At 48.8% G+C, this 26,643-nt stretch overlaps 1 protein-coding gene across 7 annotated transcripts in view; it reads left to right on the forward strand.

Annotated features, from left to right (window-relative positions):
• The window catches only part of RALGPS2 (Ral GEF with PH domain and SH3 binding motif 2), a 2,782,724-nt gene that overhangs the window by 1,841,659 nt on the left and 914,422 nt on the right, over positions 1 to 26,643 (forward strand). The gene's annotated exons all lie outside the window — the stretch shown is intronic.

A 26,643-nucleotide genomic window follows, 5' to 3' on the forward strand; every position in this document is an offset into this window, starting at 1 on the left:
GATGTGGTTGATCCGGGAACTAAAGTGCCAATAGATAAAAAGTGGCAGTGCTTGGTAGTAGGAACCCCAGTACCATATGAGCAACCAATCTCTCCGTACCCCACATCATCTCTAGCAGTGAGGAGATAATCTGGGTTTCATGGCATGTAACCGGGAAAGGAGTGTAATGCCATTGCAGCATCATCTTATACCAGTTTCTCTGATTTGAACGGCTTTGGCCGTTCTGGGAATGCTCCCCCACAGCGCCTCCCATTGCTCATACGCTAACACCTTCTCTGAGATTGATTCCCTCTTCTCAATTTACTGCAAGCAATCCTCTGTTGAGGCTTCCACTATTATATTGCGAAACGATAAGATAAGGTGCTTGGAGCCTGAGTGAGTCCGAAAAATATCACCAAGGTGGCGAAGACCCTAATTGCTTCCCCCTTAAGTTGCTGGTTGGAGACCCAATGCTAGAGTTGGATGCATCTATATCGCTCTTTCTCCAGTAACCGAAAGGCCTCTTTACAATCCACAAAGGAACACAGAGATTGCCCCTCAAAGAGATCCTGGATCTTCTACACCCAGCACTTTCCCAATCGACAAAAGCACAACCCTCTAGCCCTGGTATGAATTGAGGGTTGCGGCACAAGAGCGGTGGAACCATTGATACATGGTGCTTCCGAACTAGGTTGTTTCAGAAGGTCCCTACCAATCTTGAGATCAAACTACGGTACATGTTTTGCGGTCTATCCTCTTGGGCGATAGCACCTCAACAATCGAGACATCACTATTGCCCTGTCCATTAAGGACCAAAGTTTGTTGGTGACTGGCAGAAAGCATTCTTAAATTACTTGAATTTGAGATACTTCGTAATATGCCCTAAAATAAGGGAAAGCTAATCCCACCTTTACACTTACGCAGCATTAGCACTGTACGTGACAACCTGTTTTTTTTTTTAATTTACCCCTCCAGTCAAAATCACTCATTACCTTTGTCAATTCTTTAAAGAACGCAAGGGAAGAGGAATTTTAAAAAACCTAGACGCAAACATTTTGGAATTTTAAGCCATCTTCAATGCCTTCAGGGTGTTTCTGCCAGTGCTTCGTGGAAGTCGGTGCTGATCCAGATGGACAGTTGGTCGTCCATGTACTAAATAAACCAGCAAGGGACACCAGATCCCCCTTCCCTTTGTCAAATGTCTGTCTCTTTGGTAGTGGGCTCTCCCACAAGATGTTTCTCAAACTATCCACCTTGCAGGTGTCCTCAATATGGAGGCTGATTGTTTGAGAACCCTGGACCATTAGAACCATGAATGGCAAATCGTGTTCTATGTTGCGCCCCATCTTTTTGCAGTGAGAACCGCTAAAAGTATACCTCTTTGCAAACATTCTCAATTACAAGTGCCCTCTCCTTGCCTCTTCTGGCGGAATCGCCCAGAATTCTTGAGGCAATGAATTGTTCATACAATGGGACATCATGTCTCAAAGCTTTTCCTCCAGTTCCATCCTCATGCTACTACTCTGGCCACCTTTTCAAGCTACTACTCTCACCCTTTCCTGATGCTATTACTCTCATTCCCTCCTCACGCTATTGCTCACCGTTTCTCCTGAAACTACTCTCGCACCCTCCTAATACACTCACTCTCGCTATTCGCACATATCCTCTTCTCTCACTGCATCCCCCATCGCCCTGCATTCCCCTTCTCTCTCGCTGCATTCCCCAACTCTCTCGCTGCATTCCCCATCTCTCTCGCTGCATTCCCCATCTCTCTCGCTGCATTCCCCATCTCTCTCGCTGCATGCATCCCCCATCTCTCTCGCTGCATGCATCCCCCATCTCTCTCGCTGCATGCATCCCCCATCTCTCTCGCTGCATGCGTCCCCTTCTCTCTCTCGCTGCATGCGTCCCCTTCTCTCTCTCGCTGCATGCGTCCCCTTCTCTCTCTCTCGCTGCATGCGTCCCCTTCTCTCTCGCTGTGCCCCCTTCTCTCTCGTCTCTCTCTGCGCCCCTGCTTGTCTCCTCAATGCACCCTTCTTACTCCTACATACCGTCTCCTTTCCTCCATACTGCATGGGCGTCCCTCGCTAGGGACGGGAACTGAACATTTTTTCACATAAAAAAGCATTTCCCCTTTAAATGAAAAGGCACAGAGAGGTTGCGCGGCCATCGGTGCATGCTCTCTGCAGACCCTTCCCTCCGGCTCCTCGCCTCAGTCCTCTTTTCCAAGTCAATGGTAGAAGACCTACTATCACAATGCTACTGGTTAAAGCTCTTTCCCTTGTAATTCCATGCTCTGTAGCATTTCACCATTTTTTTTTTTTTCGGCCCAGATGGATTGTAGTAGGTGTCAGTCTTGCGACGGATCATTACCGGCATCTGGTTCCCCGCGCGCTCTGTCTTCAGTGCCTAGGCGCGAATCATCACTGGGAGGGCTGCTCTGCATTCAACACACTAACCTGCATTCGCTTAAGAATCGTCTAGCTAGGTAGAAGGAGCTTTTCTCCAGGTCCCTTCTGAAGCAGCTGGAGGAGTTTCTTCATCAAAAGGCGAAGCCACCTAAGGTAAGTACACTCTTTATTCAGGCATCCCAAGATTAAATTCCTTTCCTGGGAGTCCGCAAAGTGTAAGGGATCGCATTGATCCTATCAGTCATGGCCCAGAGGCTCGGCCCACAAGCCCCCATCTAAGCAAGATGCTATGCTGTTTCAAACAATCACTGCCTTACAAAATAAGGTTCACACTATGGTTACCAAAAGCCCTGATATTAGTTACCCCTGGGGAGCTGCAGGAGGGAATCCAACACTCGACCCAGTGGGGAAAATCAGTGAGCACTTCACAGCCTATACTAAAAGCAGCCACTCTAACACTTCCAGGTGCAGGCCTGAACATTCCCATCCCACATATGCCCAATAAATATGGATGTGATCCCAAGGAATTTAAATCCTTTACGGACAAGGATTATTTGCCTCAGATCAAGCCAAGGTCTCCTTCATGCTCCTGAACCTGGGAAAAAAACGCCTTGTCATGGGCCACTCCGTATCTTGATACGGATGATCCTATCCCGGGTAGATATGGCGACTTCTTTGAGGCTTTCCAGGCTATGTTCAGTAGGCAGTATGCTACCCAATCACTTAGAAATGAGTACATGGGCAGCCGCCAGGGGAATAAAGAACGATTGTCCTATATACCTCTATTCAGGAATTTTGCCTCCTAGACTACATGGCCAGATGATTTAAAACTCACCATATTCCAGAGGGGATTAGGAGATTACCTCAAGGATGCCCTTAGTCAAGTCATGAACCGTCCACTGTACAGGAATGTACAGCCATGGTAGTGAGATTAGTCCAACGCTGGTAAGATCACAAAGTAGAACACCAACGTTCAGAATGGCGAAGAAACCCTGATCCAGTGGATAGTGAGACCAATTTCCCCTTCACGTTCCCTCCCACCACTCCTAATGGAACAGAAACTGATGCAATTAGGGAGTACACAGAAACCTGCCATGCTAGAAGAAAGGGAATGGATAAGAAAAGGGAATCTGTTTCTATTGTGTTGATCCCGGAAACTAACACACTTGTCGGTGACGGGGAGAAATCGAGGAGTGTACATACCATCTCCCCTACATTTCCTCCACTAATCAAAGCCATGGAACGCCAAATGCATTTCAACATTCTGGTTACCCTGGAAGAGTCTTCACAAGAATGGGTGGATTTTCTAGCCATGATACAGTGTAGCCCCAGGCAATTTCATTGAGGCCTCCTTTGCCCAGAACAAGAAGATACTGTTGCTTTTGAAAAAACAGAAAGAACCCATAGTCTCCGTGGATGGCTGGTATCTGGACCCATCGCGCACAAAACCAGTCCTGTGCGGATGATATGCTCCAAGAGGCACCACAGAGTAATCCAATTCGATGCTATATTGGCTACTCATTTTCAATTAATCCTAGGTATTCTTTGGCTTACTGTTCATTACCCTATGATCAATTGGGCGCACAGAAAACTCACCTTCTCTAGACACAAGTGCCCTAGCTTGTGCCGAGACCCTATGGAAAAAGCAGAACAGCCATGTTTAGCATCTGTTCACTCAACTGTTGTTCCTCTGGAATATCAAGACTTTATGGATGTATTTGACCCCACCAAAGCCAACAAACCCCCCCAAGTGCTCATATTCCTTGTAGAAGGATGTAAGGACGTACGCCTTCACTGAAAAGGAAAATATTCTCAAACACTACATCGACGACAATCTTGCAAAAGGATTCATATGTCATTCCGTCTCCCAAAAGGTTGAAACCTAGTTCAGGCCATGTATAGACTAGATAACTCAACATTACTATAAAGAATACATGTGTTATGTCTGATCCAGTTCTTGCTCGACCAAGCCCGTCATAGCCAAGTCATAGCCAAGTTTATACCAAATTGGACTTAAAGGGAGCATACAACCTGGTAAGAATAGCAGCCGGGGACGAGTGGAAAACTGCATTTCGCACTTGTTATGGGCACTATGAATATCTAGTAATGCCCTTCAGGCTGTGTAACACCCTGGCTGCCTTCCTTTTCTTTCTAAATTACATAGTCAGAGACATCCTCAACATGTGTCCTGATTTATTTGGACGATATCCTGATCGATTCAACCTCCAGACAAGAACACATTAAGCATGTAAGAGAAATCCTTTCACGGCTGACGAAATACAGCCTCTTTGCCAAAGTATCGAAATGCGTGTTCCATCAGGAGATGATAGCCTCCCTGAGTTACATCCTATCCCCAGGGAATGTTGAGATGGATCCTAGGAAATTCGACCCTATTCTTGACTGCCCAGTCCCACCTACAGTCAAAGAACTGCAAAGATTTCTCAGTTTTGCAAACTTCTATCGCTACTTAATCACACAATTTTCAGAGATACTAATACCTTTGACCTACCAGTTATGAAAAGGAAAGGCCTATGTGTGGAATCAATAAACCCAAGAGGCGTTTGTCTAAAAAACCCAGATCCTGACCTCCCTTATGTGGTAGAAGCTGATGCATCAGATTATGTAGTGGGCGCAGTTTTCTCACAGAGCGACCCCAGGTTGAAGCTTAAACTTCCAATTGCATTCCATTCACATAAACACAACGCTGCAGAACAAAACAATAGCATATTTGACAAAGAGTTACTAGCCATAGAAGAAGCCTTTATCACATGGAGACATCATTTGGAGGGTGCAAAACACCCCGTTCTTGTCATCACGGATCATAAAAACCTCAAAAATCTTACGTACTGCCCGATCCATTAATCAGAGGCAGAATAGATGGATCTACTTCTTTTCACGCTTTAACTTCAAGGTTATGTACACACTGGGGAATCTTAATACAAAAGCGGACGATTTGTCTCGTCGAGACCAGACACCCTCCGGACCCGTGGAGGGATTCCCATTTGTGGATCCTACTCAGATCTTGACCACCCGGCAATCATAACTGGAGGGCTACGAGGAACAGTTAAATTTTGCTTACTCAACAAACCAACGATTCCTAGATGGCCCTCTCCATCACGAACTTCAGAGATTGTTTCATGGCCAGTGCTTATGGCTACCTACCAAGTTGATCCAGTTATGTTTTTTACGATTGTGTCATAACATAGAATCCGGACATGTTGGGGTGCTGAAAACACAGAAGAAAGTGATACGAGATATGCATGCTGGAAAGGTTGGGTTAACGACGTCCGATTACATTCAGTGGTGCAGTGTCTGGACCAGATTTTTAAAAACGCTGTCTAAAGACCATACCAAAAAGCCCCTGGACTCATTGTTCAATGGACTTCATTGCAGAACTCCCCTATGTGCAAGGTGTTGATACTTTTACCAAAATGGCTCATTTTGTAACCCTTGCCCGCATGCTGTCAACAACTACATTGGCCAGTCTATTTATAAAACCAGCTCTGTGGTCTTCCCAAAGCCATTATCACAGAAAGAGGTTCCCATTCCGTATCCTGGTTTTGGAAGGAAGTCTGCTGTTTACTGGGTATAGACCCCCGTTTCTCTTCAGCATATGATCCCCAAAGTGATGGCCAAACCAAGAGAGTGAACCAAGTGATAAACAAATACTTTTTTCAAAAACATTTTTTATTAGTTTATTCAAACAAACAATACAAGCCAAACTCGCAGTGCATATGATAACTTTTCAATTATACATTGCTCAATTGTGTTCACTGCTTCCCTTATCCCTCCCCCCATTCCGAGCCTGTTACTTCTCACATTCTGTTCCTGCATCTTGTGATAGGGTCTCTTTCCATGGGTTCCGTTGGGTCTTGTATTGACCCAAACAACTCTATTAATAATTTCCAGGCCATCAGGGTCTCTGTCTCCTCCTCCCGCCCCCAGCACTGCTCGCTTCTTGCCATACCATGGTTTCTGCCTCTGCCCATTTCTGCAAGTCTTTCCACCACACCTCTAATTGTGGTCTGTGGCATTTCTTCCACCCCATAGCAATTCTCCTCTTTGCGAGCGCATATGCCAGGTCCTTTAGTTTGCTCACATGCTTAAGTTTCTGTGGTCTATGGAACCCCCCCAACAAACAGGCCCACACTGTATCCACCACAATCTTGACCCCTCTTTCTGCTAGTTTTTGTGCCACTTCGCCCCAGAAGCGCTCAATACCCGGGCATGACCAAAACATATACACCATACCCGCATTCTCTTCATCACACTTAGGGCATGCTTGCCGTCCTGCATTTTTAAACCTCAATATCCTCTGGGGTGTCATATACGCCCTATGCGTAATATACAATTGTATTTGCTTTAATCTCGCATTCCTCGACACCTTCTTGTGATACCCTTGGGTTCGTTCCCACATCCCATCATCCATTGGGGCTCCCACTTCCGCTTCCCAGTCTTGTCTCAATTGTACTACCTCCTTTCCAACTTCAGACATCATCGTCTTGTATATTCTGGATATCTCATGTCTCCCCTCTGCTATGTCATATATTATGTCTATGGTAGCATCTGGTTCTTCCTCCAGTACCACTTCAGGACATGTTCGCTTAATTCTCTGCACCATTCTGTGATACGTAATATACTGGCCTGTATGTAGCCCGGTTTCTTCGCCCAACACCTCAAAATCTATGATAGTCCCCTCTTGCCAAATATCGCCCATTGTTGCTATCCCAACCGGTTCCCAGTGGATTCTGATTATCATCCTTAGTTGCTTTTCTCCTCCCGCCGGCGCAACTAGTGCTACTTGCGGGGAACACGGGGCCGGGTTCTCCATCATCTGGCATGCCCTACGCCACATCTTCCATCCAAGTACCATCATCTTAGGGCGCCCTTCCATTTCTGCCTTGGGCAGCCACATCATCTCTTTTAAATAGAATAGAGCAGAGTCTTGTCCAAACAACCTGAGTTCAGAGGTCACCTCCTCCAAGAGCCATTTAGCAACATATTGCAGTTGGCTTGCTACATAATGGACTTCATAATTAGGCAGTTTTATACCCCCTTTCTCATAGAAACTCTGTAGCTTACAGAGGGCCACTCTGTTCTGCGTGCCATGCCACAGGAAATTCCTGCACATACTGTTCAATTTAGTGAAGAACTTCTTGGGTATCAAGTGCGGTATATTCCCAAAATAGTGCAGGAGCCGGGGTAGGACCACCATCTTCAGCATTGCCCCACGTCCCATCATTGCTAAAGGCAGCTTCACCCAGAACCTCTTTCAATTTTCTTAATGGCTACCTCCGTGTTGCACCTATGCTCCTCTTCCACTGTGTGGTAGATATCTATCCCCAAATAACAAAACGTGCTGACCTCCCATGGTATCTGTAGCACTGGTAGTTGTTTCAGTGGAATCCCTCTATATCCTCCCAACGGCAACATACTAGATTTCAGAGGGTTCACCGCTATACCAGACAGCCCTGCATATCTTTCCATCACCTCCAAAATGTATTGGAGGTTTTCTTCCGGGTGTCGCAAGTACAACAGCATGTCATCCGCATATAGGGAGATCAGATGTCATTCCACTCCCACGGCAATACCTATCGTATCATATTGTTGTCTCAAGTATATCGCTAGGGGTTCCAGGACCAATATATAGAGCATAAGAGACCATGGAGAGCCTTGTCTGGTACCCCTACGGAGTTGCCATCTTTCCGATATCACTGCTCCTGTTTTAACGCTGGCCAGCGGTTCACTATATAACATTTTCGCCCACTGTAGATATCCAGGCCCCAACCCATAGCCAGCCAGGGCCGCCAGTAGCCATGGCCATTTGACCGAGTTGAAGGCCTTTATTGCGTCCAAAGACACAATTGCCAATTATTCTTCGTTCTTGTTCCCATATTCAAACTCGATGGAGTCATCTATGATTATTGGATATGTTCCTATTCGGGACATAGCCCGTCTGTTCGGGATGTATTAGTTTGCCAATAACCCTCCTCAGTCTGTTTGCCAAAACGGCCGTCAATATCTTACTGTCTTGATTTAACATTGACGGGTCTATATGAACTGCAGCTATGCCCAGGCTTGTTAGGTTTGGGGAGCGGTATTATGATCGCTTCTCTAAGTGACTCTGGCAGTCTACCCAGCTCATACGCCTCATTCAGCATTTCTAACAGTGGGGGAAGCACCTATCATTTAAATACTTTATAGAATTCACCTGGGAGTCCATCAGCCCCTGGAGTCTTACTAGTGGGCAACTGTCTCACCACCTCTTCTAGCTCCTCCAAAGTAATCGGTGCATCCAGCTCCTCTTTCCTCTGCACTTATCTTCGGCAATCCTATGTCCTTTAGCATTTCTATTATCGTTGTGCGACTGCTCTCCCCATCATCTTCGTATAGTAGCCTGCAAATTCCTGGTTAACTCCCTCTTGGGTATCTGCTACACTACCGTCTTCTCTCGTTATTGTTCTAATCGTGGGTCTGGGGGTTTCACTCTTATATAGCCATGCCAAGAGCCTTCCTGGTTTATCCCCTCCCGCGTGCTGTCTCTTTATATATTTTTTGTAGTTGAGGTTAGTCTTTCCCAGTGCCCAGCACATTTCTGCTGCAGCCTGGCTATCAGTTCAGTGTCTTCCTTGGTATTATTTTCTCCCTTCAATGCCCTTTCCAGTTCTCCTTCTGTTTCCCGTAGGTCAGCCAGGATCCCTCCTTGCAATCCTTTAGATTTTGCTATGGCTACCCCTCTCATCACAACCTTAAAGGCTTCCCACAACGTACCCGCCGAATCCACACTGCCAGTATTCGTCTCAGAGTAGTTTACAATCTCCTCCCTCATATCCTCCCTAAAAAGAGGGTCTCTCAGCGCCTCTGCTCTGAGGCGCCATGTCGGAATCCTCACTCTAGGGGGTCGGTATTGCCATCCGAGGATCAAAGGCGAGTGGTCCGAAAGGACCCTTGCTTTATATTCTGCCTGCGTGATCTGTTATTACCTTTGGTGTGGCAAAGACATAGTCCAACCTCGTATGTAACTGCTGCGGGGATGAATAAAGGGCAGAATAATGTGAGTATTGCCTCTCTGGGGTGTCGAGTCCTCCACACACCTCCGAACCCAAAGTCATTCAGCAGTGTCTGCAACGCTTTAGCGGCTGGGGTAGGTCTGTCCAAACCTTAGGGTTTAGTACACAGTTAAAGTCCCCTCCCCAAATCACCGCACTCCCCACACACATGCTGAGGTTGTTACATAATGTTCTAAAATATGCCGCTGTGTTTTGATTCGGGGCATACATATTTACAATGCTCATCTCCCTGTTTTCCACCAATCCCCTCATTATGACCATCCTCCCATCCATCTCAACCATCGTCTGTAACAACTGAAATGGGACATGTGACGCCACCCAGATAAGTACTCCCCTGGCATAGGCCGAGTATGCTGAATCCACCACGACTCCCTTCCATTTCTTCCCAATCATCTCCATCTTATCTCGCGTCAGGTGAGTCTCCTGCAACAGGGCTATGTCTATCTTTTGTCTACCCAGGTATAACATAACCTTGTTCCTTTTTAAATAGCTATTAAGCCCCCTGACATTCCATGTAAATATTCTAAGGTCCATGGCCTATTAAAATCCCACCCCTCCCCCCACCAGTGCAGTCCATATCGAAGTTCCTTCCCTGTCTGTATAGGCTCGGTTCCCAACTTGAACTCCTCTTAACTAAAAACATGTCAAACACCCCAGCCCCCCTCCCACCCACATCCCTCTCCTGCCCCAACAATGCCCTCCCCAACTGTTGCCCCAACTTCCCCAACTGTTGCCCAGTTCCATCCCTGGATCTCAGGCACCCCTGCATCTAGCCCTTTCTGGCAGCTGCCTTACTTGCGGCTCAGCAGGGAGATATCGCCCTAGTGGCGGTCCTCCTAATCTAACTCTGGGGGTTAGACTGTCTCCGTCTCATTGCTCCCACTTCAAAAATCAAGCTCATCACACCTTCCACTCTCCCTCTGTCGCTACACATTCTATATTCCAGTCCAACAAGTTCAAATGTCTCATAATGCAGCAACCCTCCGCCCCCTGTCTTATTCTCAATATGCATGGCTGTCAGATCACTTATCTTTACTTCCGGGACCCTGCTCCTCGTCTTGCTCTGGACAGCCATGTGCGTCTAGCCACGTCGTTGCATCCTCTGGAGTGTCAAAAAAGTGCGCTTTGTCTTTGTAAAAAATCTTGAGTTTGGCGGGGTACAGCAGCATATATTTTAATCCGGCCGTGCGCAGTCTCCTCTTAATAGCCACGTAGCTGTAGCATTGTCTTTGGAATAGCATGATATAATCAGGATATGCAGTGATGGTGCAGCTGCTCTTTTTATCGTCCCTCCCTTCCTGAAGAACTCCAAGATCTTTTCCCTGTCTCTATAATTCAGGATCTTCGCTATGATTGCTCTCGGAGGGGTTCCAGGTTGCGGTTTTCTCATCAGTGCCCTGTGCGCGCGTTCGACCACAAATCCTTGGGAGAGCTTGTTTGCACCTATCTCCTGCAGGATCATGTTTTCCACATAGTTTGTGAGGTCTTGGCCCTCTTCCCCTTCCGGCCGGGTAACCACACGTATATTATTACCTTGCGCTCTTCCTTCCGCCTCCTCTAGTCGATTCTCCAGGTTGGCTACCTGCTGCTTCAATATGTGGACTGCCTTGGAATTGTCTTTGCTGGTGTTTGTGTTGATTTTCACAGTACTCTCCAGGTCACTGGTCCTTTCCGCCAGCGTCCTTACATCCTGTCTTAGTAGGTTGACCTCCACTCCCACTGCATCTATTTTTGTTTCCAATGCAGTCCTTAGTTCTGCCATCGTCGTCTCCCACGAAGCTTTCAGATCCGTTATGGCTGCCGGTACTGTGTGATTGTCGCTTGGCGTCGCCGCACCAATGGATGCAATAGTGCCGCTTTGTGCTGGGGCTTTGGGCGACTGCTATGGTTTAGCGAAAATATCCATTGTGGGCTGTTTGCATTTAGCCTTACCCCCTTTTGCCGACATTTCTGTTCACTTTTTTACTTCAAGTCTGGCGCACAGGCCGCGTTCCAGTCTGTATTCCCTCACTGTTGCCCACCTGACTTCAGGTCTTCCACGGTATGTCCCCCCCTTCTGTAATCCCATGAACAGCCCAAGGTCCCAGTGTTTTCACCACCAGCTTGCGTATTGCTTCCCAACTCTTGTCGCTACAGTGTTTTCTGGTGTGGACTTACCCGCCTCCTGCCACAGTGGTTGGGTCAATCTGTAGTGGATTCATTTAAGACCGTTCACATCTGTGCTTCACTTTCTGGCATCCTGGCGTTCATGCGTTGTGGTTCGTGGGAGTGCCCCCCACACTGCCTCAGCCAACTCACAGTCCCGTGTCCACACCAGTTGCGCCTTCACTGTGGCACGGTCACCAACTCATCATAGTATATTCGTGCCTCAGACTTGTCACCCAGCTGTCTCGCTTCCAGTAAGCTGCTTCCTTTGCTCGGTGGCTATGCAGCATGCTTCCGTTTTGCCTCCGGACCCCAGGTGCATGTGTCCAGGGGGGCTCCGGAATGCGCGTCCGAGTTCAAACCCTACCTTGTGCCAGGAGTGGGCCTGCTAACATCCGGGGGTGCTCCCTCCTCATTGCAGGCGCTCCCGCGCTTCTCGTGCGTGTGTTCCCTCTAAGTGTTCATCTGCAGCAAATATTATAAGCACAGTGGAGGGGGTTCAGGCCACGCAGGGCCAGTCAAACCTGTCCTTTATACCGTTTTTGGGGGACGTGCCCTGCCGTGTGAGCTGGATTTCCCAGTGCAGTGTCCAGCCCTATGTCAGGCTCTGGTGTTTCAGCCTCAGCTCGGCCGATCCTCCACTCGTCCGCCCTTCCCCCACTGCACTCTTACGATCCGCTGTGCCGTCTTATTTCGGCATCACAGCATGTCCGTACCTTGTCAGCTACTTTAATCAGCTGTCCGGGGCTCGAAATTAGTGTGGGAGAGAGCCGCTGACCCCAAAGCACAGTCCGCTTGCACCCGCGAGGCTCTCCTCTTTGTTCTGGCTGTCCGGGCACGCACCCGCGAGGTCCTTCTCTTCTTCCCCGGCAGTTCGCGCGCTCCTACACCTCGCTCTCCTAGTGTATGCACTGACCGTCCGTCACCTCGGTTGCCCGCATCTCTCTGCTGCGGCGCCTGTTACAGTTGTTGCGATGCAGGCTCTGAAAGTTTCTTTTGTTCATGCTCCGCCGCCATTTTGCCATTAGCCTGTCCTTCCCCGGCAGAAGTTACTATGGTGCATAACCTCCTTTTCCGAACTCCGCTCTTCATGCAAGGCGATGCGTTGAGCTCTGCTCCCTTTCCCATTGATCCTTATTCACTTTTTTTTTCCAGATCGCCGGCTTGAGTGCGTGCGATTCCACGGATCAATTGTCGGATCCGGGAGCTCCGAAGAAGAGCAGCTTATTCCATGGCTGCCAAGCCACGCCCCCCTCGATAAACAAATACTTAAGCTGCTATGTTACTGTTTCTGACCAAGACTGGGTGGCGTTACTCCCCATGGCTGAGCTTGCCTATACTGATGCCCACCATTCATCTTTAGCAGATTCTCCATTTAATTTATCATATCAGTACCATCCATTGTCTCTTTCCTTGATAAAGTCACGTACTTCTCTCAATCCAGCTGTACAAGAACACATCCGTAACCCCAATGGTATCTGGTCATTCCATCAAATGCCAAACCATCTAACACCAAACCATCAAATTTTATCCATCGAAATACCATTCCATAGAATGGCCATTTCGTTTGAATAAAATTCAATGGATCCATTGTAATGTAATGTTAAGATTAGGGGTTAGATTCGGGTTAGGGTTGGGGCTAGGGTTAGATTAAGGGTAACATTAGGGTTAGGGCTAGGGTTAGCTTAAGGGTAACGTTAGGGTTAGGGTTAGATTAAGGGTTACATTAGGGTTAGATTAATGGTTACATTAGGTTTAGGGTTAGATTAAGGGTTACATTAGGGTTAGGGTTGGGCTAGGGTTTGATTAACGGTTACATTGGGGTTAGGGTTATGGTTGGGGCTAGGGTTAGATTAAGGGTTATATTAGGTTTGAAGGGGTGGGGATTGGTGGGTAGGGGGGATCCCCCCTCCCCAATATACAAAATAAAGGAAAACCTTAAAAGGAGCTAGCCAGTGCCGAAATTTCAGAACTGGACAGTTCATGTAACGTTTTAAAGTTACTGAAAAAAACATTGAAATGCTATCTTTTACATGTAAAAGTGCATTTCCATTAACGCCAGTCCATTTATATTTTCAATGGACTGGTTTCGATGGAAAGGCACTTCTACATGTAAAAGAGAGCCTGTCAATGCATTGAATGCTTTGTATTCGATGGTTTGGTATGTCAACCCTTTATTTTCGATGGAATCACTATAAACCCCTCCAACAAGTCTTTCAAAGAGCGTTCTCCCAGTTGAAACCTGCTCAAGACTTAACCAAAATATACACTGATATGAAAAGCCCCCTGCTACAAAGTTGGCGAAGTCTGGTTAGCCACAACAAAAATGTATTTATTGGACATTTGTATGGCACCTACACACGCGTGTTTCCATGTGCCACAAGACAAGAAAGGGGGCAGGGGGGAGACATGGTAATGACAAAAGTAGAACAACTAAACAGGTTATATTGGCCTTGTGACAAGCCTACCGTGCAAGTGCTTGACAAGGTGGTAAGTGCAAGTGGGAAGGGGGTAGAGGGAGAAGTGCAGGAGTGCTTTGCCCCCAGGGAAGGGGGGCAGGCAAGTGCTGGGCGGGCCAAGGTGGCAAGTGCCAGGGAGAAAGGGAGGATGATTGCGGTGGACAGGGAGGACCAAGTTGGGCTAGTCCGGGGAAGGATGCTGGAGGGACTGGTAGGGGGGTGTTCTGGACCCTGCATGACTCTGAAGGGACCAGGCCCCAGTTGTAGCGGCAGAGGGAGTGTTAGCACCGGAGGGGTAGAGGGAAGGAAGAGGAGAAAAGGAAAGTCTTGAAAAGTTTCAGGAACTTAAAAAGATCTGGCTCAAGTCTGAGGGGGTGGGGAAAGGCCGTTCCACAGGGAGGAGCCAGCCGAGGAAGATCTACCTCCCACTATCTGCTTGGAGAAACGTTTGACCTGCAAAGAGTTAGAGCCAGAGGACCAAAGGACTCTGACCGTAAGGTATTTAGGGAGGGGAAGCTGGATTTAAAGAGGTCCCAGCCCCCAGACAGCCTTGTGCATGGTACAGTGTGTCTTGAATTTGATCCTTGTGGTCACCGGGAGCGAGTGGGCAGATTTTAGCGCTGGAGAGATGCAGTCTTTGGGTTTGAGGCCAAGGATAAGACTTGCAGTGATATTCTGGATTATTTGAAGGAGGCAGATTGAGGAAGAGGCTGTTGCAGTAGTCTAACTTAGAGAGAACCAGGGCTCTGGAGATGTTGAGCTTCTGGGGGAAGGTGAGAAAGGATAGAATGTCCCTGAGAAGGTGGAGTTAAAAGTTTGACTTCTTGGAAAGGTCTGTGATGTGTGGAGAGAGAGAGCGAGAGGAGTCAAAGATGATCCCAAGGTGTGTTTTGCCTCACAGGTGGGTGAGGGGAGGGGAGGGGAACCAAGGAGTCTGGCCAGAGAAAGGAGGGGAAACAAAGATCAGGCGTCGCAATGAGAAGGATCGCTGGCTTACTGGCACTAATGCAGAGATCATTGGCATAGCACCATGCCCGAATAGCGATCAAGCAGTTGGGTATAAGGGAGGAGGAGGAGGAGGAGGAGGAGGTGGTAGAGGATGGCAGCTTGAAAGAGCTGTTTCGTCTGCATAACACTGGAAATGAGGGGAGAAAGTGGAGATCAGGTGCGCCAGGTAGATGTTGAAGAGCCATGGCGATAGGATAGAGCCCTGAGGGATGCCACAGGTAGAGAGTGAGGTGGAGGAGAGAAAAGGACCGATTTGCACTTGGGAAGGTCTGTTTGACAGGAAAGAGGTAAGCCATGCCAATGCCCTGTCCGTGATGCCTAGGATATCATGGAGACGGTTTAAGAGGATGGAATGGTTGGTTGTGTCAAAAGCAGAAGAAATATCTAGGAGGATCAGAACAGAGGAGTTTTAGAATGCAGATTAGAGAGTAGGTCTCCACAGGTCTTCAGGAACACAGTTTCCGTGCCTCTGGCTGCCCTGAAACTGGACTGAAGTTCACAGGAAGTGTGCTGTTGTGCGGGGAGACCCTGGAGCTGCTGTGCCCCTGCTGGAGCCCCGTCCGTGAGAGGAAACATTGCCGGCTCTAACGCGGCAAAACTTTCCCATTCTACAGTTCAAGTAAATGCTGTCATTGGTTTTTGTGTTTGAGCTGGGACTCTTGGACTGGGATTACGGAGTCATGTGCCACTTAAGGCTTTCTTCTAAATTCCAGCCTCACTAGTTGCCTTGTGGCCCCACCCCACCCTCCCAGCAAGCCTATAACTGGTGCATTCGTGCACACCTTGGCGTGTGCAGAGGGGCAGAGGTTATGCGCTCTTCAATTTGTCTAATTTGGTTGCTTGCCTCAATAGTGTGAGAGCATTATTCATTACGCGCGTAAGAAAGTTCTGTTCTGTTTCACAGCGTTAAATCTAGCACTTGTGACTGACAAGACTGTTACCTTCAGGCTCCGAGATAACGGTCGCAAGGTTGGCATTATAATTGCCCATTGGTGTTTCATGCCACATTTGTATTTTCTGCAGCCGATTATTTTATACACTTGTGTGGTTATCTGCGAATATGGTAGGAGGATTGAGAAGCGGGAAGTTCTTGAAAGACCCACCTCCCAACCCACCCGCCAGAACGACTGCCGCTTTAGACCCTGCTGGAAGGTTGTGTTCATTTAAGTCTACGACTGCACAATTGGAGGGGAGAGAAGATGGGATAGCACATAGTGTCTCCCACTATACCGAACCACCCTTGCTTGCGCATTTGTGCAGTGTGGCTTCACAGTGGTCCAATGCAGTGTTAAGTATAGCTCAAGTGCATGTCTCACCTTCAAGTAAGAGACCCAATAATCTCATTGCACTTAATGAGTTGAATGATGAGCAACCCTTGTTATCAGGATTTGTATATAATTTGGTATGTTCTAATAATTTGAGTAACAACTTTTCTGGCGAACATTTCAATAGGTCAATTTTTGACACATCAATGCTTGCATGTGCAGTCATGGCCGAACTGGGTAAGAGAATCGGACTGTTGTTAGGGCCATCTTCTCCTGTGACTAGAGCATCAGCAAGAATTGAGGAAGTACATCTCCATAAGCATCAAAAATCATATGTTTCCTCCCCATTGCATTGTGCCCATGTCTGGTAACTTAGCTCAGGGGGCTGCCTGGATAGGCATGACTGCTAGTTCAGCAACTGAACATCCAATGTCTGATGTTTTCAATACTGCTCCTTTGTTAAATATTGATATCCCCAATGAGCAATTGCAGACTGAGGGACACTCAGCTCTTAGTGGGACAGTTCATGAATACACCTCTTTCACTTCACAGGATAATGCGTGTTAGGCAGAATCCCGTGCAGGGCCCTTACGGACCACTACACACAATTAAGACCACAGGTGGCAATACAAGTTTTACCTTTGGTACAAGCCTGTACTAGTATGTCAGAGTGGTAGCAGTGGCAGTGCAGCCAGGCTTATGTCAAGAGTGTATGAGCAGTAGCAGAGATTACACAAAGGGACCACAATTACTGTGACTCAAGCAAACACTCACTCAAGGTTTCAGGTTGAAAAATAGAAGTACATTTATTTTTAAACCATTCGTTATAAACACAACACTTCTATTAAACTTAAACAAAAACCACATGTTAAATATACTACAACTAACCAATTCACTTTGTACAGTATGTCTCAAGGTAAGTACCCTGTGTTTGAATGAACCGGTGTTACAAACAAAACACATTACCGCGAATACGATTGCGATCACTTTTTGACAGTTCGGTCTACTAAATAAACGCGTATCCGTGACATGAAATGCTACCGGGGCAAAACACACTTGGCACCTGAGATACCCAGAGGGAGTTGGAGGCAAAAATCACAGGCAATATTTTGGCTAGGCAGACAGAATCGAGAAACACTCAGACAGGAGTTCAAAAGTCAAAGGGCTGGAGCTAAGGGTCAAGTGACACCGGGGGCCTGTTGCCGAAGATCACACAGTCAGTTCACGATTCAACGTAGCCAAAAGTACTTCGATATTGCCAATGTTCGGAAGAAAAAGTTATAAGGAGGGAAGTCAAGGTCGAGCCTTGAAGATGAAGAAACGGGGGTTCACCCATTTTCCTCAAGCAGAACACAGTACCTTATTCCAATGGTGCAGCTAGTGCCCTGGCAGTTGTTCCTGTTGGTTTCCCGCAGACTCACGGTTCCTGGAGCTTCGTTGTGAAGGACGACGTCTGAATTGGCTCTGCACCACACAGGGATGAGGCCGGCAGCAGCGACAAGGAATAATAGGTGCGCTCCTTAAAAACAGGAGAGGTTCTTCAAATGGCTATCTGGACCACTACAGCAGTGTGCAGCGATTTCGACCAAGGAAGAGGATCCTCTGGCTGTGGAAGATTAGCTGGTTATCCCCACCAAGCTCAAGGGAAGAAGACTCCATACTGGATCTTCTCTGAGTCGTAAAAGGTAGACAGCTCAGGACTGCAGCAGGGCTTCACCGGGACGTTGCAGCAGCTGTCGTTCTCTCCGCTTCTCTTCAGTTCCTTGTAGTTCCAGTGGCGACTCTCTGACTTGTAGCCCAAGAGACCTGCCTTTTATGCGCATAACCCCCATTCACACAGCCTGGCTGTCAATCACCCAGCAGGGGGGTTGTCCAGCCTGGACAACCACCTCAGCCAATCATGGCAAAATGCGACTTGGGTTTCCACTACACCCCTCCCTCATATTCAGCCCACCTAGACACCCAGGTGTCTGGTGGAGGGCTTCTGAGCAGAAGCCCGCCAAAAGACGGTGAACAAAGAAGGCAAACCTAGTTTGCCGCGCAAAGTAAAACACAAGAAGGACTTTAACAAAAAGAAATGGCAAATAAACCCAACCGGAGCCAAAAGAAAGACAATTTGGTCAAGCAGATTTTTGTTTGAGGCTAATATAATAGCCAAGAACAATACCACGTTTATCTAATATAATCGCGGTAGAAAAGTTAGGGTAAATACCACTGCCACCAGCCAAGTCTAAATGTTAAGAGTGAAACAATGCTCTAGGAGGTACAGATAAAAAGGGATAAGAATTAACCCTTTCCAGTACTCCATGGAAGATGGGGTGTACTGGATCTGTGGTAGATTGACTAAGTAAAGTTAATGGCAACTTTACCCTTTTCTGGGGGACTGTAGTCAGCCTTAGAAATGGAGTCGGGGGAAGTCTCAAAGACAACCCTGTGCCACGGCACTTAAGGTGCTGTGTGACACACAAAAAGAGGGGGCTACTGAAGTGGTGTACTTCAGAGTCCACAATCACAAAAACATAGAAATACACATGGAAAAACACAGGTAAGAGTGGGGGAAAATCTCACACTCTTACCAAGTGGAAAATAATTAACTCCAGAAGTCCAGCAAAGCTGCTGGGGGACTCACTAGGTGAGGGAAATTAGCCATAAATAAGAATTCTCCCTAACAATGCGTCGCAGGTTTATAATGAACCTGACATTGAAGCTTTCCCTGTGATTATTAGAGTATTAAATCTTTTAGACAAGGGGCACGACACCACCCACTTTGAGATGAGAGAAATAAAAAGCTCTCTAGTGGAGACGCTTGCCAAGCCCAACAAGCTTTAAGGTTATATGCTGGTACAAGTCGTTTTGTCTTAAACACACAGCCATTTCAAAAACTAATTCTGCCCCTTTACTGAGGACCACAGCAACTCAAACTCTGAGTCCGATTGGTGTACAACCCACAAAAACCGATCTATTGAATAACAACCCGATTTTGAACGAAAGATCTTAAGCTAATGTAGTCGAAGGTGTGGGTAGCAGTCAACAGACATATTCCTCTTGCTATCCGTTCTACCCCCACCTTCACCTCATTTCGCGCTTCCCTTAAATCTCTCCTCCTCCATTCTCCTCTCTGAAACTCCTTCCCTCTTCTGCTCCCCCTCCTTACTCTTTCCTCCCGACTATCTCCCCCTCTCCTGCCTCCACCCTCTCACCATTCCCCTTCCCTCCTCCTACCCTTCTCCACCACTCCCCCTATCCACTCCCACTCCCCTTCTCTACCTATCCCCCTCAGTTAATTGCTCTTTTCACTGTTTTGTCGATTGATTCATGATGCATTTGCTTCAACCGTTATATTTATGTATTATGTTGTTCCATTGTACAGCGCTTTGGTATAAGGCGCTTTAAACAATAAATACAAATACATATGGAGAACTCCATATTGACCTTATTGAGGTTGCCAAATTGCAGCATGAAAGATTGCTATTCATTGAACAGCATCTTCAGTTCGCCCGTCACTATATTAAATTAAAAGACCCAATAAGTTAATGCATGACATATCACAGATTGAGGAAAAGGACAGAGCACAAATATGATACGCCTGATAGTCCTACTCTTCTTTTTTTTTTTTTTAAACTTTAGTTTTTATTAAAACATTTGTAATAAATGCAACTGGCAAAAACATTAAAGAATCCCCTGACACCCCCCCAACCACCCCCCCACCCTAGATCCAACCCACCCCCCTTCCCCATGTCCGGTTCAGAGTGCTCGACAAAAGGGGACTCTTAATGTTCACTCTATTTCCTATTTCCTGTGCCTCGGAGGCAAAGCGACAAGTGACAACAGCGTCAGCTGGCTGGGAGCCGCCGTTCCCTGGGCCGTGGGACCCCCAGTTTATTGTTGTGTCCTTTCGGGATCGTTTTCCCCTTCTCGGAGCCAGGGCTAAGCCTTGAAGTCAATGGACATCCCAACCCTAAGTCTGTTGTACCCCATACCAGTCCGTGAGGAATGAGCTTGTGTCTTTGTTCACCATGGCCGTTAGTTTGTCCATCAAAAACATGTTTTTCACCTTTTTCATCCACTCTTCCTTGGAGAGGGGGTTTCCGGGCTCTTCCATTTCTGAGCGAGGGCAACCCTGCCCGCCCTCAGCATGGTTTCCCACATCCTAGGGTACCGGTATAGTTCCGCTTACTCCAGGGAGAGTCCCAGCAACATGGTCAATGCAATAGCCACCAACTCAGCCGTACAAATCGACACACCATTCGTCAGACGCCCACCTTTATACTCCCCAGTGCTTTCCAAATAATATGCCATACCCACTCTCCCAGACACCGGATCCTTTGAACCATCCGTGAACACCCTGCACCCTTCCTTCCCTGCCACATACGCCTGACCCGAAGCTTTTATCTCACCCCGCAATCCCTGCTTCTTTGACACCACACTCGCCAACTCTAAACACACCTTTGGAGACCCCATCATCCACATCGGACACCTCACCAAATCCATATCCGTCACAGCCATCAACTCGTCCACTCCCCACTTTACCCCCTTCTCCCACATGTGAAACCCCAAAGTGCCCCCTTTCCTCCTCCACCGGTCCCCATAATAGTCAAACCTCCAATTGTACAGCAAACATTCACGCACCAGATGAGCCACACTCTTCGCACTGCACTTCACCCACCACCTCATATTCAACACATCCCTCCTCAACCCCAACGACATCTCCCCCACAAGTACCTGAACCGCATTCTCTGGGGAGGACCTCATCACACCCGAACACACCCTCAATGCCCTCGCCTGCACCCTATCCAACCGCAACTTTTGACTCACTGAGAAACACACTGCCACTTGACATCCAAAATCTAACACACTCAAAATCAACCCCTTATACAACATTCGTAAACACTTCTGTTGCGCACCCCACTCTTTCCCAGTCACCGCCCACAACAAATTTAGCCTGCATTTACACTTATCCACCACACCATCCACTTGCACATTCCAATTCAACTTTCTATCCAGAATCACCCCCAAGTACCAAAACTCCTCTACGCTCTTCACCCTCACACCTTTCAAAACCAAGTTCAACTCCTGCTGCACTCTTCTCTTCGAGAACACCATACTCACGCAGTGTGTGGAATGCCTGAGACTGTGGGACATTTTCTACTTAGATGTGAGAGACATGTTGCAGAGAGAGAATTGATGAGGGTTCGGTTGTCTGCGCTGGGTGTGGCTGAGTTGAGTGGGAAGGCTTTGTTGGGAGGTGACGGGGTGAGTGGCAGGAAGAAGAGCAGTGTGTTTGTTGGATTTTGTGAGACAGAAGGGGAGGTGGGAGGAACTGTGAGTTTATGTGAGCTAAATAATGATTGGGGGGTTAGGTGCGCATCATCCTTTAGGATGGGGAAGCACCTGCGTGGGTCCTCCCACGCTTCCGATAATTTAGAAGAAGCAACATGGTCAGGGGGTTGAGCGGTAAGAGTTCCTCTGTGACTTCCGCTATCCAGCCCCTCACTGACCCCCAGTAAGACTGGACCTTCGGGCAATGCCACCACAAGTGGCCTCTGGAGCCTGTCCTCCCACATCCCCTCGGGCACCTTGGTGATACCCCCGGGAACATCTTGGACAGTTTTGCTGGGTCTCTGTGCCACCCCTGCAGAATTTTAAAGTTGTGTTCCATGTCTGAGGTGAATAAGTTCCCATGAAATGCTATTTTGAACATTTTGGCCCAGGCAACCTCTGAGATCTCTTCGCCCGCCAGGTCGTTCCAGAACATGCGAAAGCTCCTCCTGCCCTGTAGGTCATGAGTGTTGAGGATCTTATACATGCTGGACACCGCTCCCTTTCTGGAGGTAACCGAGTCTAGGAGCTTCTCGAAGGGAGTCGGTTGGCTCCTCAGGTTTGGACCCCATGACTGATCACAAAGGATGCCCTTAAGGCGCAGGTATTCGAAGATGGAAAACGATCCACCCCCCAGGGCATCCCTCAGGTCCTCATAGGATAGGAATTCACCCTCCCTGAACATCTGACCAGCCCATTGCATTCTCATGTCCGACCATTGCTGGGAGTGCCGGAACCCCCTGCTACCCAGTTTGAGGGGGTGTCCCCATAGGGAGGTCTTCGGGGATGGCCATGTGGTTAGGTGTGCTGTCCTGGGGCCCTCCTTCCAGATGTTCCAGAGAACTCCCAGGGTCGGGTGGGATCTCACATGCTTCGGGATTGTCTTACGCGAGGCCCACAGGAGGTCCAGGACCTTCAGCGGGTATACATCCATGTCCTCTAAATATGACCAGTACTTTCCCAGGCCCTCTTTCATATGTTCTAGGAGGACGCGCAGTATAGTTGAAAGTCTGGCAGTCCGAATCCTCCCTCCTCCCTTGGTAGGGTCAGGCTGGCCCTCCCGATCCTCGGGGTCTTCCCCTGCCACACAAAGTCCCGGACCTCCTTTTGTAGGTCCCTGAAGGTCTGAGCTGGGATGCTACTGGGGAGCGCAGTGAAGAGGTATAAGAGCCGCGGTAGTATATTCATTTTTACTGCCGGCATCCGGCCGTACCACGAGAGAATCATCTTACCCCATCAATTAAGGGGGAGAGCGGACAGCCCTGTCTTGTCCCTCGGAAGAGGGGAAAGGACTCTGACAGCGACCCGTTCACCTGAACCTCAGCCGTGGGGGCTCTGTAGAGGGCGGCCACCCAACCCATAATGTGTGCCCCAAAGCCCATTCTTTGGAGAAGGAGTTCCATGTACCTCCACTCGACCCTGTCAAAGGCCTTCTCTGAGTCTAGCGAGAGGACACACGCGTCAAGCTCTGATGTTTGGGCTGAGTGGAACAAGTCTAATATTTTTCGAATGTTATCCAACCCTTGTCTGCCCTTGATGAAGCCCACCTGGTCCCCATGGACTAGCTTCGGCATAATCCCCTCCATTCGCCTCCCCCCCACCTTGGCCAAGATCTTGACATCAATGTTTAATAAAGAAATGGGCCGGTAAGAGGCACACTCCGCTGGGTCCTTACCTTTTTTGGGCAAAACGGCTATAATGACCCCCATCATGGAGTCGGGGAGGGTGCCCCCTCCAGTACGGCGTTAAAAACCCTCACTAGATAAGGGATCAGGGAGGAATGAAATCTCTTGTAGAAGTTAACTGAGAAACCGTCCTCCCCAGGGGAGGTTCCCACCTTCATTCCACTAATCACCTTGTCTACCTCCTCCTCTATAACCGGGCCCTCTAACCCCTCTGACATCTCTCTCGTCAGGGACGGGATTTGTATGGAGTTAAGGAAGTCCTCTATCTGGGAATCACCCCCGTCGTATTCTGACGAGTATAGTGACTTGTAGTATTGGCAAAAGGCCTCTCCTATGTGGGGAGAGTCACGGCCAAGGGACCCACTGGCGTCCCTTACCTCCTTAACCCTTCTGCTTCTCTGGACCTCTCTCAACTTCCAAGCCAGGATCCTCTCCGCTTTGTCCCCCTTGTCATAGTATTTTTGTTTTACCATTTGGAGGCTCCTTTCCGTTTTGTGTAGGAGCAGGTCTTTTAGCTGGAGTCTGTAGTCCTCCAGTGCGGCCACTCGGCCGCGCTCTAATGCCTGTTCCGGTGAGCTCCCCGGCTGGAGGCAAGCTATTTTCTCCTGCAGGGTTTTTTCCTCGGCCTCCCTCTCCCCTTTCTTCCGTGCTCCCATTTTTAGAAGTACTCCTCTCAGGGTGGCCTTAAAGGCGTCCCAAAGCGTGTGCGTGCCCACCTCCCCATTATCGTTGAGCTCGAAGAACTCGTTATAGAGTCTGAAACAGCTTCAGCAAGTACCTCGTCTCTCAGTAGGGTGTCATTAAATTTCCAGCGTCCCTTGCGTTCGCCGCACCATCCCAGCGCCAAAGAGACTCGGACCAACTCATGGTCTGACCAGGGGACCGGGTCTATCCTGTAGCCTGCGACATATGGGCGAAGGATCTCATCCACCAGGATGTAATCTATCCTGGAGAATGCGTTGTGGATGGTGGAATAGTAAGAATAGGAGGGAGCCCTGGAACGGGGGGTCGGGATCGTGTCTACCAGGCACAGACACTCGTTAGTCCTCTGAAAGTTTCGAGCCAAGGCTTCGTCTGCAGGTCTAGGGTGTTGGGGGCCTATCCGCTTTCTATCTCTAGTTGGGTCAAGGACCATGTTGAAATCTCCACCCCCCACCAAGGGTCCCTGTACAAACAGTCTGAGCCTGTCCCTTACTTCTTCCCAGAATAGGGCTTGACCTTCGTTCGGGCCATATACCACCACCAAGGTCAGGGGAGAACCCTGTAAGGACCCCCGCACCAACAGGTAACGGCCCTCAGGGTCCTTCAGGACCGACTCTTTCTCGAAACCTACCCCCCTAGCTACCAGGATGGCCACCCCTCTCTTCTTAACCCTATGGGATGCATGAAAGATCTCCTCGACTCCTCCGCCTCGCGTTTTAGGCTCTTTCCCCCCGCGCCCAGTGAGTTTCTTGCACGAAGAGCAAGTCTAGTTTCGCCCTCCTAAATTCCCTACAGATCAGGGACCTTTTCGTAGGAGTGTTCAGACCCCGCACATTCAGGGTACCCACTCCCAGGGCGGGTCGTTCGTCAGCCATAATCTATGTTTCCCTCTCACTTGGTCAGCAAAGTCGCATCGTTACTCTCCCCCTACCCCCTCTGTCTCCTCGTTTGGACACTTTTTGAACGATTCCCAAACTGGTCCCCCAAATCCTCCCCCCCCCCAACAAACAAATCCCAACTGGTTTGTGAACCCCCTCCCCAGCGTCCAGCCAGTTAGTTCCGCCATTTCTGGCATTTTGGCCGGACCACCAGCCTGTCCCCTTTGGCCAGGCGTCGTTTGCAAAGCTCGATATCATGAGACCCCCCCATCCCCCAGTTTCGTCCCCTCGGTCTACCCCACATGAATCTCATTTCTAGGGGGTTCCAAGTTCAGCTTAATCTTCGAATCCTGATTCGTGAATGGCCGGGATCTTCCCCCCTCCCTCTATGGACTACCCCTCCCCTAGGTCGAATGACCAGTTTACCGGCCCCAGCCAGGACCCCAGTATATCGTTTCCCTCCCTTCCCATAGCTACGCCCCTTCCATTGCCCACATTGTACTTGCTGTTCAAGGGGAAACTGCTTTCAGTGCGTCCTTCATGTCTTCCTTTTCCGCTCCACTGCCGGCCCCGGAGCCACAGTCCTCAACCCTCACAGTCGATGTGATCCTCCTCCATAGCAGTCGGCTTTGCCGGAGATGGTGTGTTCATTTTTCTGAATTTCCTTGCGCCTGATTTCTTTCTTCTTCCGCCCGAAGGGCCTGGGCCATTTGTGCCACTTAGAGCCGGCCAATTGGGCACCTTCGTGGGGTTGGTTCAGCCACGTAGTCCCGGATGGCCTCCTTGATGTCCTCCTCTGAGATCAACATCGACCGCTGGTCAAAGGCTAGAGAGAAGGGGTAGCCCCATCTATAGCGCACCCCCTTCTCCTTCAGTAGTTGAGTGAGGGGACGGCGCATCCTGCGCTTGGCCAGCGTATATGCGGAGAGGTCCTGAAAAATGGAGACCTGGGAGTTGTTATATGTAACCTCCTGGGTTTTCCTTGCGGCCTCCAGTACCCTTGTCTTTTCTGAGTAGTAATGGAACCGGACCAGAATAGAGCGGGGCCCTCCCGCCCGTCGTCCTGCTCTGTGGACACGGTCAAAAGTGAGTTCCGTGGTCATTTCCTCTTCGAAGAGGAGGGCAATAATGTTTTGCACCACTCGAGTGACCTCCTTCTCCGTCTCCCCCTCTGCCTCAGGGACTCCGAAAAATCTAAGGTTGTTCCTTCGTTCCCTGTTTTCAAAATCGTCCATTTGTCTCGACCTCTCCTCTTCCCGCTTCTCCAGGGCAGCTAGCCTCATATTAGTCTCTATCTCTTGGGTTGCCGAGGACGACTGATTGGTTTCCACTTGAAGAAGTCTGTCTTCAACTTTGCCCACTCTCTGATCCATTTTCTTGAATTTTTGCGCAATATCAGAGCGCATCTCTCTGATCTCCTGTATGATTGAGGCAAAGCCCCTTTCAATGGCCAGCGACGAAGACTCCGAGTGGGCCATTGCACTCTCGTGGGTCGGGCCTGTGTCCTGGTAGCGATACTTTTGCAGAGACCTCTGCCAGCGCATCAGGTGACCCCACGGGCCCCGTAGGTGGATGCGCCTTGGCGCTGTGGGGGCCACGGGATCATCCGGCAGGCCTGCAGGTGCCACACGAGTAAAGCCTCCCTCGGGGGTTGGGGGGGAGGACCGGCAGGAACCACTCCCCTCCCGCCTCAGTGTTCTATTGTTGTTTTCTTTGTCATTT

This window comes from Ambystoma mexicanum, chromosome 1q, assembly GCF_040938575.1.
Source record: "Ambystoma mexicanum isolate Mex_15411 chromosome 1q, UKY_AmexF1_1, whole genome shotgun sequence".
In the NCBI taxonomy this organism is placed as follows: domain Eukaryota; kingdom Metazoa; phylum Chordata; class Amphibia; order Caudata; family Ambystomatidae; genus Ambystoma; species Ambystoma mexicanum.